This window comes from Podarcis pityusensis, assembly GCF_964106645.2.
Source record: "Podarcis pityusensis genome assembly, chromosome: 7".
Lineage (NCBI taxonomy): Eukaryota > Metazoa > Chordata > Lepidosauria > Squamata > Lacertidae > Podarcis > Podarcis pityusensis.
In genome coordinates this window covers 47539344-47554463 of record NC_138031.1, presented here as the reverse complement: position 1 = coordinate 47554463, position 15120 = coordinate 47539344, and the positions used below count along the sequence as shown (strand labels likewise).

The window sequence follows — 15120 nt, the reverse complement described above, 5'->3', positions numbered from 1 at the left end:
CAGCCTTAGAAACTAGTAGTGCAAGTGGACATTGTATTGGGACTTGGGATTTTAGAAACCAAAGTATTTAGCCTTATGCAGGTTGTTTTCTTTCAGCCTTCATGTGTGTGCATGTGCGTATGTATATGTATATCTATAATCGTTAAAAAGGAAGATCCTTGTGAGCAGGAGTTAAGCTGTGATTTTAAAATACTTTGTACAGTAAAGTATTTTGTACAATAGAAACAATATATGAATGATAACCAATCATTTTGTTCCAATAGATTTCATTTAACAAGTGATGAACAGACCCCAGGGACCCATATTGCACAGCTAGTTGTATACAATATAACTTTGCACCTTCCCAATCCAGAATCATGTTCCCATATACAATAGTGTACAATATATATTTGTTTTCCAAACTACATGTAAAAACAGCTGATCCATCTGTAATAATACTACACTGCACTCAGTTGACCATCAGCTCAATATACTCATATCTCCTGCACATCAGATGGGCAGTTGACAAATGTATTGTCTCTGCCTTTCTATGAGACTGCTTAAATTATTAAGATACAAGATTTGGCATTCAGATATAAAATCTCGGCCCATTTCAACAAAAATTTCCATTGCTATCTAAAGTTTTTACTTGTCCCTGTGTTTCCTTGTGGGCTTCTGAACCCCACTCACCAGAAATTATAGTCCTCCTACTGCTTACACGATCCCTTATCCCAGGATAAGGGCTTTTACTCTTGTAGGGATTGTTGACCCTCTTTTGACTCACTTCAGTCTATGAGTCACACCTTGAACGTGTAAACAAAACCAAGGATGAACTGAGTTCAGTGGACACAGGGAACACTAACCTCTGCACAGTAATTAGAGTATTGTTGTTACAGGATTGGGCAGCCAATGGGTTAGGCTGGGTAAACATTACTAGCAGGAATTACAACACCTGTTGTGCTCTACCTGTACTATGAGCCGTGTGTGTGTGTGTGTGTGTGTGAGAGAGAGAGAGAGAGAGAGAGAGAGAGAGAGAACAGTGTATGCACCAACTGGATTTATATATATTGTGGCTAACCACTGCAAGAACTGGTGCAGGCGAAGGATGGGTTTTCATATACAGCATAATATAGACCTTGCATACAGAAGTACCGATACAGAAATGCTGATAAGATAAAGCAAAAAGGCTGAACATATTGTTTTTGCTTTCCAGGTACCTAATGTGCCTTTACTTAAGATAGAAAGAGAGTATTTCACTGTTATTTCAGCACTTGTTTGTGTGATACCATCCCACAAATTGTCACAAGCAATTACACATGGATATTAAATCACTGTATAAAGCAACAAAGCTTTATTTTTTAATGCAAACCTCCCCGCACTGCTAAATAAATAAAATGTCATAAAAAACCTAGGCACCCAAGCTTTAGATTGTGTACTAGGTCTGTGTGCACTTGCCTCAGGCCTTCTGCTGTGGACTGTAACACGGTTACTAACAAAGTCAAATGCAGCCCACTTAGTAGCTTGATCATTCCACTTATTGACATTTTAAAATAATTATTGACTTATTTATGCTGCTGTTTCCCAGTACAAGATGGTTACAGGCAGTCTTCTCATGCTGGAAACTGAAGTGGAAAAGGCATAGAATGTCTTCCCAGAAGCCTTAAAGTTGCAATCTATATTAGCCAGAGGAAAAGGAGAAGAGAAAACGAGAGAAGGAGAAGGGAGAACAGAGCACCACACAGTAGTATTTGACACATATATGACTGTGCAGTAGATGGAGGCACTATTAAATTTGGAAGCAGCCTTACCAAGTAAGTGGCTTGTGAGGAGAACCTCACCACAATGGATCACCACAAGTGATGCTGTAGTACGGGTTCAACAACCTTTCTGGACCAGTGGGTGCATTTCAAATTTTGAGAAAGTGATATGGGTTCATTACAAAATGGCTGCTACGAGGGCATGACGTAATACAAAATTAGAGAGAGTATGTCATTGCTGCTCCCATGCACACACCTCCCAAAACCTGGTTTTGATTGTGGAGATACAACTATCAATGGCATAAGAACCCTGTTTTCCCCAGTGTCAACCCTAAATCAAAGTCTGGCCTGCCATCCTGAACCCACTTATTTGCCAGTAAGCCCCCTTAAAGACAAAAAGACATACTGCTGAGTAGAGATGTATAGCACAGCACTGTAAGTAAACTATACAGTGGATTCTTATGAGTGTCTCCTGCAGAACAGGAAACATGTCAAAACCTCTTTGCAAAGTTTAAACATTTTACCTCTGCCATTTGGAGAAGGAGTTTTACAACATCTACCTGCACTTATTGTGTAGTAGTATTTTCATCAAATAACTTTTAGGGATCTCAGATGAACCCACCACAGAAAAGATGTATCCTGATAGCCAAAAAAGTAAGGAGAAAGGCCAGAGAATCCTAAATATGTTTCTGCTTGCTCCTGATCAGTGCCTGCTATATACTGTATGCATAGCAACGCGTGTATAAATTATCCTGTCAATTATGAATAGTTTTTAACTGAAATGAATCATCACTTATATTGCTTTGCTATAGTCTGCTTCCCTCCCTGCCAGGGAAGAAGGGGTGAATGAAGATCTACTTGAGCAACAAGGTGAGGAAGAAAGATCTACATTGGGATCTTCTGCTCCTGCTGATCTTGTTGCCTGAGGCAGTTGCCTCACCTTGCCTCACTGGTGGGCCAGTCATGCAACATTAATAAAATGGAGCATATTGTTGTGTTTGTATCCCAAATGCAGAAAATATACGCAGAATGCATGATAGCAGGATTAGGTGATGCAAAAGGAATACCCTGGAGGAACATACACATGTGCAACAGAGATGCATTTGATGAAGTACTCACAAGCATGTTCTCATCTAACAAGAATGCTTTGTATTTTTTTAAGTGTCTTAAGTTGACAAAGAAAAACAAAAACAAGATATTGAAAAGCGGGGGACCCACACTGGCAGCTCACATTGAGAATACAATACCTCTCAGTACTTTCATCTGAAATCAAACATATGAGTCGATAGAAGCCCTCCAGATGTTCAGATCCATGCTAGATTGGCTTTTATTATTATTATTATTAAGGTGAAGTCTTCACTGCGTGGAGGACGGTGGGCGTTTATCTTTCCAGGCTCGAGGCATAACGTGTAACAGGAATGTTAATGTGTAGCTTATAATATGCAACTGTATATAGGGCTTCAGCACGCCCGAAGCACAATGCACACGCTGGCGCTGGCTACTGTACATGTACTCTGGGAAGGAGATGCGCCCGCTGCGCTTGCAAGAGTCTGCAAGCAACAGATCACACGGTCCACTTCGGGAGGAAACGAAGAAGAAGAAGAAAGCTCCTCCCTGTTCCTGCCGACGCCGCCACTGCCACTAATTAGCCCGGGTCGTTTTACATCGCAGAGGGTGGAATGTTGGGCGCGCGCTCGAGAGAGAGAGAGAATACCGTGGCCTCCCACCCCCACCCCCACTCCTCGTCACGTGCGCCTCACCTCTTCCCTCCCCCGCTAGTTGGTGGCTTCGTCGCGCAAGAGAGCGAGGGGGCGCGAGAGCGGGAATTTCCGCCGGGCGCGCGCGCTCGCTCGCGTGCGTCACCCCCCCCCCCCGCCTCCTCCGGCGCCGCGCGCTGGCTGCGTTTCCAGCCCATTCAGTTCATTCAACCGCCGCCTCGAGCGCCCGGTGGCTGGTCCTCGCCCTCGCCAAAGCCTCTCTCGCTCTCCTGCCTCCATCCCACGGAGGGCGGACAGTCAAGGTAGGCAAGGAGGGGCAGCCCCCCTGACCACCTCACCAAGGCAGCCTCGGGGGACTTGGCGGCTTCGAGGGGCCACCACGTCCCCGTCCCCCCCCTCCCCAATTCCTCTCCAGCTCCGCGTCTGGTCCTAAGGAGGCGCTGCTGCTGCTGCTGCTGCTGCTGCTGCATCCTTCCTTCCCCCGCGCGCACCACGCGCCCCTTCCCAGCGTCGCCTTCGCGCCCGGGTCCCTCACCCCAAACAGACGCCGGAGGAGCTCAGGTCTCGCGGCTGCCTCCACAGCTGCGCACGGAGGAGGAGGAGGAGGGAGTCCCGCCGAGGTCACAGGGCGCAGCCGCGCGCCTCTCCTCTCTTTCTGGTCCCCACCCCCTCCCCCTGCTTCCAGATAGATGGTGAGGGAGAAGCCCGTTTCCCTTGGCCCTCGCCAGCCCTGTTTGTTTGCTTGCTTGCCAGTGAATCGGGGAAAAGGAAGCTGGTGGTAGGAGGTGACCCACGATCAATGCCGGCTGTGGTGCCTTCCAGCAGAGAGGGAGGGGTGGGGGTGTAATCTTCCACTGTTTGTAGCATAACTGCATGCATTGTGCGGGGTTTTTTATTGTCATCAGGGCAGTGTTTACTCAAGAGCAGCCACTGAAAGCAAGCATGCAGGTTTTTAGCGGCCCCAGATTGCAATCCTTTACACAGGGTTTCAGCCCATTGACTTCAATGGGATGTAAAGTAAAACTGAGTGTCTGGCTGTTGGTTTTCTTGAATTCATGTGCTTGGGTTGCCTGGGTTCTGGATGTAGCTGTCTGCTCTCTGATTCAAACCTATGGTTGTAGTGCCTGTGATGCATGTAGCTCAGTGGGTTGTTAATGCTTCTGTGACCATTAATGTATGTTGTGAGCTGGGACTCTTGTTGAACTGCAGTCATTGAATGAATGAATGACTGAATGAATACATAATGTTGAAATCATGCTGAAGTCTTGGTTGAGATTACCATGAAAGCTTTACACATTATTTATGAATTTGCAACCGCTATCATGTGCTAAGACTTAATCGTACTATACCAAATGCCTAGCAAATCTTCTAAAATCTTATGCTGTTAAGTCTAAAACAGCATTTTTAAAAATAAAAAAGTAGAACCATGTGTTTTAGTCTGAGATGTAAATATTGACATATTTTATGTCTTTCTTTAGCAATGGCGTATGTTAAGGAAAACTGTCTGATATGTTTACATACAGTGTTAGGTCATGTTTTACTTTTACTTTTACTTCTGATAATAGGAGGTACAGCCACATATCTATATGAAGGTACTCTGGGTTCTCTGTCTGAATGCCAGAGCAATCCAAACACATGGCAGGTAGCAATGGAGCAGTGTCGCTACTGCCGCATCCAGGGCCCCATCATTCAAGTTGGCCTAGGTAGAATGTGGAGGGGGAGTCACAAACTGTTCCAGGCTACGCCGACCTGGACTTGATGTAGCAATCTGGCCTGAATTGGACCCGGTGCCATCAAGTGATAGTAGTGGAGCTGGCTTGGGATTCAGTGGCCCCCAGGCTGGCTGAGCCCTTTCTCTGGGGCACTCTGTTTTGGAACATTCCACAGACTACCATTGGTAGAAAGCTTTCCAACAGGTGGAACAGGGATATCTATGCCAGCTGAGTAAGGCTATTGTCACTTCTTGGGCAGAGCCTGATGGAGCTGGTCTAGTCTGGGCTTTCACCCCCCTGTAGTGGATTGCAGATTTGGGTTAGTACATTACTTACTCATGGGGGGAGGGGAATTGACATTTAGGATCCTTTCTAATGAGCTAAAGCTCCCAAATTTGATATATATATAGAATAAGACATCCTGATTACTAGAAATATCTGAAAAGGGAACACTTGTACACCTCTCTCTGAAAACTGGAGGCTAAAAATGCACCCCAGATTGTTAAGGTATTTCCAGACAACCTGAAAAGGTAGAATTTGGCACACAGATAGCCTGAGGTATTTGAATTACTTGGAAAGTCTAATAAAAAGATATTTGCACAACTCTTCCTAAAAAGAGAGACAGTGAGTGTGTCACCAGATAGTTAAAGCATTAACAGCATGGGGGGAGGTCTTCTTAAAAAGGTATATAATGCTCAGAACACCTCATGAATACAAAAACCTGAAAATGAAAACATACACCTACTATTCAAAATAGGATATAAAGTTTGCCTTCTAATAGGGACCAACATTTTAACAAATTCAGTCTGCATATGCACCTTGGAGCTGTGGAACTTCCATTGCTTCTTCAGGTTCGATTTGGGAAAGTTCAACAAAACACACCTGTACTTGCACAGTCAAAACATAATTTGTGAGTACTTTAAAGTCCATTCGTTGGTTCATTGTGCCACCATGTTGCCAACAACCTGGCCTTTCTGCAGCACTTCTTTACAGTCAATCTCACAAGTTCCTGTTGTGAGGTTTGAGATTCTGATTGTAATAAAAGGTGGTTAAGTGAATTTTTCTGTGCTATCTTAAAGGTAAAGGTAAAGGTACCCCTGCCCGTACGGGCTAGTCATGTCCGACTCTAGGGTTGTGCGCCCATCTCACTTAAGAGGCCGGGGGCCAGCGCTGTCCGGAGACACTTCCGGGTCACGTGGCCAGCGTGACAAAGCTGCTCTGGCGAGCCAGCACCAGCGCAGCACACGGAAACGCCGTTTACCTTCCCGCTATAAAGCGGTACCTGTTTATCTACTTGCACTTAAGGGTGCTTTCGAACTGCTAGGTAGGCAGGAGCTGGGACCGAATGACGGGAGCTCACCCCGCCGCGGGAATTCGAACCGCCGACCATGCGATCGGCAAGCCCTAGGCGCTGAGGTTTTACCCACAGCGCCACCCGCGTCCTATTTTGTGCTATCTTAGGCAGAAGTTAATCCTATTGAATTCAGTGAGACTTACTGACAAGTGAGAGTGTGTAGGATAATGAACTTACTGGTTTGTAAAATTTCCATCATGCCTGTTGCCATAAAGTAGTCTCAAAGTGACTTACAATAGTAATGGAATTGCCCCATTATCAGTCTTATGATACTTTGATGAAGACACATTGCATTATTTTCAGCACAACATTGTCTGATGCTTGTTAAGAATATAAGACTTGTCTTCTTGAATCAGATTAAATTTCCATCTTATCTTGCACTCTGTCTTTAGCATTGTAGTGATGCTGAATGAAAGACACATACCCTATTGTCCTTCCCTCCCCCTATGTTTGGTAATCAAATGTACATTGCCCCTGGATAATAAATTTTCATTCTTGGTTATTGTTAGTGAACTTCTGTGAGAAATGATGCTGATTAGTAGAGTTCTCTCTGTTATCTCTAGGATATGGACACAGGGATTGGAAGTCCCAATACAGGTCCTGGAGGTCTTGCTGAATATGATTAGAAGGGACCAGTTGGTTAAAGGTATACAAGTCGGAGCCAAACAGTACAAATTGAGAGCATTTGCAGATGACTTAGTATTGACGTTACAGGAGCCAGAATCTAGTACCAAAAGGGTTTTAGAACTGATTCAAGAATTTGGTCAGGCTGCAGGATTTAAACTGAATAAGTCAAAAACTAAGGTTTTAGAGAAAAACTTAACACCGATTGAGAGAGAGAGGTTTCAGAATGAGACAGGTTTAACAGTGGTTAAGAAAGTGAGATACCTGGGGATTAACATGACAGCAAAAAATGGGAATTTATTTAAAGACAACTATGAAAAATGCTGGGCTGAAGTGAAAAAAGATTTAGAAATTTGGTCAAATTTGAAGCTTTCACTGCTGGGCCGTATTGCTGCGATAAAAATGAATGTATTGCCTAGAATGTTGTTTTTGTTTCAAACATTGCAGATTGTGGACAAAATGGACTGTTTCAAGAAGTGGCAGAGAGATATTTCTAGATTTGTCTGGCAGGGCAAGAAGCCTAGAATAAAATTTAAAATACTAACAGATGCAAAAGAAAGAGGTGGATTTGCCCTGCCAGACTTTAAACTTTATTATGAATCAGCAGCTTTTTGCTGGTTGAAAGAATGGCTACTTCTTGAAAACACAGACATTTTGGATTTAGAAGGTTTCAACAATGTATTTGGATGGCATGCATATTTGTGGTATGATAAGATCAAAGCACATAAAGCATTTAAAAACCATATTGTCAGGAAGGCATTGTTTAATGTTTGGATAAGGACCTATTGGAAAACAAAACCCCAAGGTGGTTGTCACCGATGGAAGCAAAAGCTCAGAAAAAGCTCAATATGGAGGTCAAATGGCCGAAATATTGGGAAATTTTGGAACAAGAGGGAGATAGACTGAAACTGCAGAGTTTTGAGAAATTAAAAAACAAAGTGCGAGACTGGCTTCATTATTATCAGATAATGGAGGCATATAATTTGGACAAGAAAATTGGCTTCCAGGTGGAAAAATCAAAATTAGAAACAGAACTGCTAGAACCCAAAACTAAGATTTTGTCAAGGATGTATAACTTGCTGTTGAAATGGAATACTCAGGATGAAACTGTGAAATCTGCTATGATTAAATGGGCACAAGATGTTGGACATAACATTATGATGGCTGACTGGGAACGTTATGGACCACAGGTATGAAGTTTACGGCATGTAATGCCTTAAGAGAGAATATTATGAAAATGATATACAGGTGGTACATGACCCCCAGTCAAGCTTGCAAAAATCTACTATTTGCCCAATAACAAATGTTGGAAATGTAAAGAAACTGAAGGTACATTCTTTCACCACTGGTGGACGTGCCCAAGGATTAAGGCTTTCTGGGAGATGATATATAATGAATTGAAAAAGGTATTTAAATATACCTTCTTGAAGAAACCAGAGGCCTTTCTCCTGGGCATAGTTGGCCAATTGGTGCCAAAGAAGGATAGAATTTTTTTATGTATGCCACAACAGCAGCAAGAATACTCATTGCAAAGTATTGGAAGACACAAGATTTACCCACTCTGGAAGAATGGCAGATGAAGGTGATGGACTATATGGAACTGGCGGAAATGACTGGCAGAATCCGAGACCAGGGAGAAGAGTCGGTGGAAGAAGATTGGAAGAAATTTAAAGATTATTTACAGAAATATTGTAAAATTAATGAATGTTAGAATGATGTTGGATAGAAATTAAGTGGTTTTTAGCTGCAATACTATAAGGGAATATGAAAAATGGATTATTAACAGGTAAAAATTTAACGTTACAATATTTTAAGATTAAAGATTAGGATAAACAAAGAGGGGAAGGATTTGCTGAACCAACAAACCGAACTGGAATACAAAAAAGGGAGGCGTGAGGAGGTCCGGGAAATAAGCTAATGAAAAATAAGTAATGGAAAGATTGAGTTGTTTTTAACTATTTTTATTTTGTGTTTTTTTTCTATTTTTACTTTGTAGTATTTTGAAAATCTTAATAAATATCTTACAAAAAAAAAATGGAAGTCCCAATACAAGCTGGAGTTTCAGAAATCTTAAGCACTCATTACTGCTGATGTAAGGCTGCCTGTTGATCAGTTCTTCATTATGAAGGGCTGAAACAGATATGTTATTCACACAGTTAGTAATTCCCACCTCATGACTTCCATTAAAAAAAACAAAAACCACATAGTTGCTAATTATATAAGTAAAATCACATTTACTTTGGTGCTTTTGCGGATCAGAGATATAAAACTTTGTTTATTTCTTGAGTCCTAAAGAGGAGAGAAACCATTTAAGGCTACACAGTAAAAGGATGCACATTGGTTAGCTCTTTTTAGATGAAATACTAGTAGGACAAAACACACAAGGATTTAGTCAGTAAGGCAAAAGAAATTTCAAAACGCATGTGCACCTACTTTATTTGTCCTGTGATCTTAAATTGTGCTTGATTAGTTCTATTACAATACCCAAATGCAAGCTCATGTTTCTAGAATATGGCTTGTTTGCTGACTTCAGACAATCTGGTTGTCATAGTTCTCCAACAGGCACACAGAGCCTGAAATCCTGTGAACCCTTCGTATGGGGTAAGCAGTATTGACCACATTGGAATTCTGAGTAAAGATGCATAGGATCACATATTAGTCTGCAACACCCCCAAGCTCCTGGAAAATAGTAAGAGGAGAGATTTGGGAGAGCTAACTTAAGAAATTCCATATTTTGGAAGCCTCCCATATAAGAGCTGCCATGATTCTTGCCACCTGAATCTGAACCTATGGAGGCCTTGGATGTCATGACCTTATGGGACGAAATGGGGTGGCCACCATAGTATGGCATAGGTATATCACAATATATGTGCTTTGGTGCAGTGGTAGAATACTCTTTCCCATGGTATCTGATCCTGGATAACCCACCAATTACCTTGCTAGAAAACTGGTTGACATGGTGATTGGATGAGATACTTCCCACAAGTAAAAACAGTTAATTCAGGGTAAGAGATGGAACATCATAAACACAGACCTCCTAAAAATATGTTTAGACAAGATCCTTTCTCTGGACATTAACATGGCTTCAGAAGCAGTGGACTCTGGGATGCCTGCCATATCCATACGAACATTGGCTTCCTGAGCTTCATGACAGAAAAAGAGGAGGGTTAATGGAAACAACTAGAAAACATATACCAAGAAAATACATGAGGCTAGCATGTGTTGGGAGGTCAGCACCCCTGATGAGCTCAGATGTTGTCAATTGACTGTTGTCATGCAAAGGTATAAGCTCCTGTGGAGATGCTGGCTTAGTTATGCCAGAAGGATGAGAATTAAACAGTTTGCTACACTGTGAGTAGGATGCGGGTGGCGCTGTGGGTTAAACCACAAAGCCTAGGACTTGCCAATCAGAAGGTCGGCAGTTTGAATCCCCATGATGGGGTGAGCTCCCGTTTCTTGGTCCCTGCTCCTGCCAACCTAGCAGTTCGAAAGCACGTCCGAGTGCAAATAGATAAATAGGTACTGCTCCAGTGGGAAGGTAAGCGGCGTTTCCGTGCGTGGTTCACCAGAAGCGGCTTACTCATGCTGGACACATGACCCAGAAGCTGTACGCCGGCTCCCTCGGCCAGTAAAGTGAGATGAGCGCCGCAACCCCAGAGTCGTCCGCAACTGGACCTAATGGTCAGGGGTCCCTTTACCTTTTACACTGTGAGTAAGTGAGGTGAGTCTGAATGGGAATGGATGATGCTAGGAGGAGTCCTGCTGACTTCTGGTTTGTGCTCTCTCCCCATCTCCCTCCCTCTCTCTCTTCCCACTAATTCACCTCGCCTTCTGGGCACATTTACTTCACCCATAGCATTTGTCAAGAAAGTACAGCTGACAGATAGATAGAGGAGATTAGATCTCTGGTGTTTATGGCACAATGAGATGGGATTACAAGTGTTAAAAATTAACATGTTTTGTTATTGAAAGCCCTTCTCAAGCTACCTAGAAGTGAAATAATGAAATGTGCTCAAAACATGGGCTGAGCCAAACGTCTTCTAATAAAAACTTTGGCATAAGAGGGACCTTTTGGGGGCCCTTCAATCTTTACTGGAAAAACCCTTACTATGGTTGTGCTCTACAGCCCCATTAGTTGCCATATTTTGTTTGAAAAATGAGCCCCTTTATCCTAATAACAGCTAATCAGATTTGTCTGTGTGATTATGATGATGTTGGTGGCAAATGAAGCTAGTTTAGTATGTGGGCATTGTTTAGTTTGCCTTTGGTGATGTCACAGGTGCCAAATCTGACTGGCTGTGTGATGTTACAAGGAAGGAGAAAAAGGAGATTTTTGAATTTTAAAAAATGGTGCCCAGCCAGTCAAGGCTGTGGAGAGGCAGCTCACACCGTAGTGCTCCTATCCACCAAATGCCAGATATATGGGCTTGTGGGTTGCTTGACATGTGTATCAGGAAGTGCACCTTCTCTCTGCGGTCCCTGAAAAAAATGTCCTTAACAATGTGTTGGGGTATGCACAAGTTATTGACCCTTTTCCCATGCATTACTTGAACCACCTAATTAGACCACAGAAGGGTTGGTTTGTTGTTTTTGCTTACATGCTGCATTTGTTTATTTTGTGCTATCACAGTGATAACAGCAATCTACTTGCACACTCAGCATCCTTGTGAGATACCCTGGCAAAACCTTGAGGTTCTTTTGTTTTGCCTTTCTGGTACAGCAAAGCAGTAATAATGTTCAATATGTTTTTGCAGTGGTAAATAGCACTAAATCCTTCCCCCAACTGCAAATTATGGTGAAATTATCATTGTGATATTAAGCAACTTTATTTAAAACACTTAAGTGTTTCGTGCTGTTTAGTGTTCTGTTGCTTTGTTTTATTGTGTGCACCTGCTTTTTCCTATGTAACCTATCCTTGAAACACCTGGTGATTAAGGGTGGGAAAGAAATAGTATTAAATAAAGGAATAAATACCTTGACTGGGGTTTATTATAGACAGAGGAACTAGTTGAAATAGGTGGACAGTGACAGGAAATTTCAGTGTTTTCAAGAATTGTAACAACATTGCAAAAAAAGGAAAAGAAGATGTTTCTTTTGGACTGCTGCTTGTAAGATGGTAACAAAGAAATAGCTTAAAGTACTCAAATTTCATGCAAGTGAATCTACATGTATCTGCAATGTTCTATAACACTACCACCACCAGCATATACAAGAAGAAAGCTAGAAAGAAAAGAAAGACTTGTGTTTTTTTTAACAAGGATTAAGAAATATACAAACTTTGCAAGTTTTAGTCTGAAGCAACTTTTTGGACATCTGAACACCTAGGGTGTGTGAGAGTTTTCCTATTACAGTGGTACCTCGGGTTAAGTACTTAATTCGTTCCGGAGGTCCGTTCTTAATCTGAAACTGTTCTTAACCTTTAGCTAATGGGGCCTCCCACTGCTGCCGCACCGCCAGAGCACGATTTCTGTTCTCATCCTGAAGCAAAGTTCTTAACCCGAGGTACTATTTCTGGGTTAGCGGAGTCTGTAACCTGAAGTGTATGTAACCCGAGGTACCACTGTATTGACAAGGGCTTTGCATTATGAGAATACAATAATGAAATTGTTTATACCAGTCTGGTATTTAACCACTCGCCTAGTCGCAGTAGGCAACAAGGAAGCCACCACGGGCAGCTCACTTACCATATTTTTCGCTCTATAAGATGCACCAGACCACAAGACGCACCTAGTTTTTGGAGGAGGAAACCAAGAAAAAAAAATATTCTGAATCTCAGAAGCCAGAACAGCAAGAGGGATCGCTGCACAGTGAAAGCAGCGATCCCTCTTGCTGTTCTGGCTTCTGGGATAGCTGCGCAGCCTGCATTCGCTCCGTAAGACGCACACACATTTCCCCTTACTTTTTAGGAGGGAAAAAGTGAGTCTTATAGAGCAAAAAATACGGTAATTTCTTTGCTGGGTGCAGAGGAAGCAAAGGGCACTCCTTTACACCTGGTGCAGAAACACAAGGCACTGCCAGAGGAGGAGCAGAGTGTTGTCTCTCTTCTGGCAGCCCACAGGCCATTCACCTACATATAATTAATTTGCTACAGCAACCAGGTCAAAGACAAGAGTGATACATGCAAGGCAGCTTCTCTTCCAGACTCCACTGCCTACCTGTCCTTTTGTCTGCTGCTTTCCTTCACCTTCATCCCAGCCCCCTTCAGTTAGGTATCTGAGCTCATACCTTGCATTTTGTGACCGGATTGATTGATCTGTGATTCCATCCCAGTGCTCCACTCTTGCTCTTATTCCAGCTGCACTGTGCATAGCAGCTGACAGCAGTTGACCTATCCTTTACAATGTGGACACACCCATGGCCATGCACCCTGCTCCCACATTTGGACTATGGGCCAGATATGAAAAACAAAAGCTAACACGAAACCAGGTAGAATAATGTCTGGAGGAAGCCAGAGAAAGCTGTGGGCGCACAGAAAGAAAACCTCCTTCTTCCTGTTAGCCTGTGTTATGTCCTGAAGTGAGCAAGCATGCATCTCCTGCTTTCACCTGCCCACTGACGGAATGCAGTCTGTAAATTCAGAAACAGGCATGTGCTAAGCAGGCCTGGGATTAAGTCAGATAGGAGAAATCACATGGTCAATAGAATGAAAATAATATCATGTGACTCGGAATGCAACATCATTGCCTATCACTGTAAACAGAGCATGCCTGCTTATCTCTAGCAGTGAAGGACAGCTGGGAAAGCCCATATAGTAAAGATACCACACACGGGCTTTCTTGAGATTAGTTGTTTTTAAACTGCACCAGTATTCTGTAAGAAAGCTGAGGAAACATTTTCAAACCTTTTTATTGTAGAAAGGAATACAAGTAGCAGTCTGTTCTTATGTTAAGTGGTGCTTTAACATTGAATAAGCATTTAGGTTTTTGACATATATATATATACTGGTTTACTAAAATAAAATAAAAATATTATTGTGGCTTAGAGTCAGTTTGTAACTCTTATTCCATTATCCAGTGGCTTCATCAGAGTGTCGTAAATTCTGCCATAGTACAACAATATCAACTGCATATATGTCTATATATATATATATATATATATATATGCTTTATTGGTTAGCAGTTTATGTATGCTTGCTCTGCTACTTGCTGTATATTTAACTATTACTTCACCATAGCTTTGCATTACTTGAAGTTCCATAAAAGAACTTAATATGGAATGCCATTTTAATCATCTGAAAATGGAATTTTGTTTATTTTATGCAGTACTCACATTCAAAGTAACCAGTTATGTACAACAATCCAAGCTGGTTATTAGGTCATTTTAGAAACTGACTACTGAAATACCATCAGATAAAAGAACAAAACTAGAACAGTAATAAATATCTAGTTCATATAACTGGAACCAAAATTTTAAGGACTGGGCTACAGGATCATACCATCCTCCCATCTTCTGTCTATTTTCCCCTGCCCTCCTTCCTAGTTTCATCATTAGATGCTCCTAAACTTAGTAGTTCACACATGTATGTAGTTTTCTGGATTCATCTACACTTCATAAGTAAACACTTGCTGATAGGCAACTGAACGTTTGAGCTATAGAGATTTATAAGTGATGTTTATCAATTCCTAGAACTGTGGAAGCTGGAAACTGATGTACTGAATATGGCATATAAAGATAAGCTGTGTGTAGGGATCATGGTCTAGAAAAGCTTCTTACACTCTTATGCTAGTGACTTGGAGAACTTTGGAATTTTCTTATGTGCAATCTTGGCTACCTTTTAGTTTTTGTCTAAATTTTGATGTACTAGGCAGGGATGTCCTTTGTCGCCCTTGCTATTTATTACAGTTCTAGAGGTCTTGAACAAGAAGCTAAGAGAATCATCAGAAGTCAGAGGCATTAAGGTGGGACGAAAAGAATTTAAATTAAGAGCCTTCGCAGATGATCTAGTCTTAACGTTGGAAGAACCAAGACAAAGTGTG

General features: G+C 42.1%; 1 protein-coding gene and 1 long non-coding RNA gene across 2 annotated transcripts in view; one reads left to right on the top strand and one right to left on the bottom strand.

Annotated features, from left to right (window-relative positions):
- Positions 1–3592: 3592 nt before the first annotated feature.
- LPIN2 (lipin 2) overlaps positions 3593–15120 on the top strand; it is a 46873-nt gene continuing 35345 nt past the window's right edge. The window contains exon 1 of the mRNA XM_081013102.1: positions 3593–3756. The gene's annotated coding sequence lies outside the window, so the exon portion shown is untranslated. The remainder of the gene's footprint in view (positions 3757–15120) is intronic.
- On the bottom strand, positions 9198–13833 carry LOC308481109. The gene is made up of 3 exons (XR_013988453.1): positions 13370–13833; positions 10179–10287; positions 9198–9274 (listed from the first exon to the last, which is right to left on the bottom strand). It is a non-coding gene; the product is annotated as an uncharacterized lncRNA (long non-coding RNA).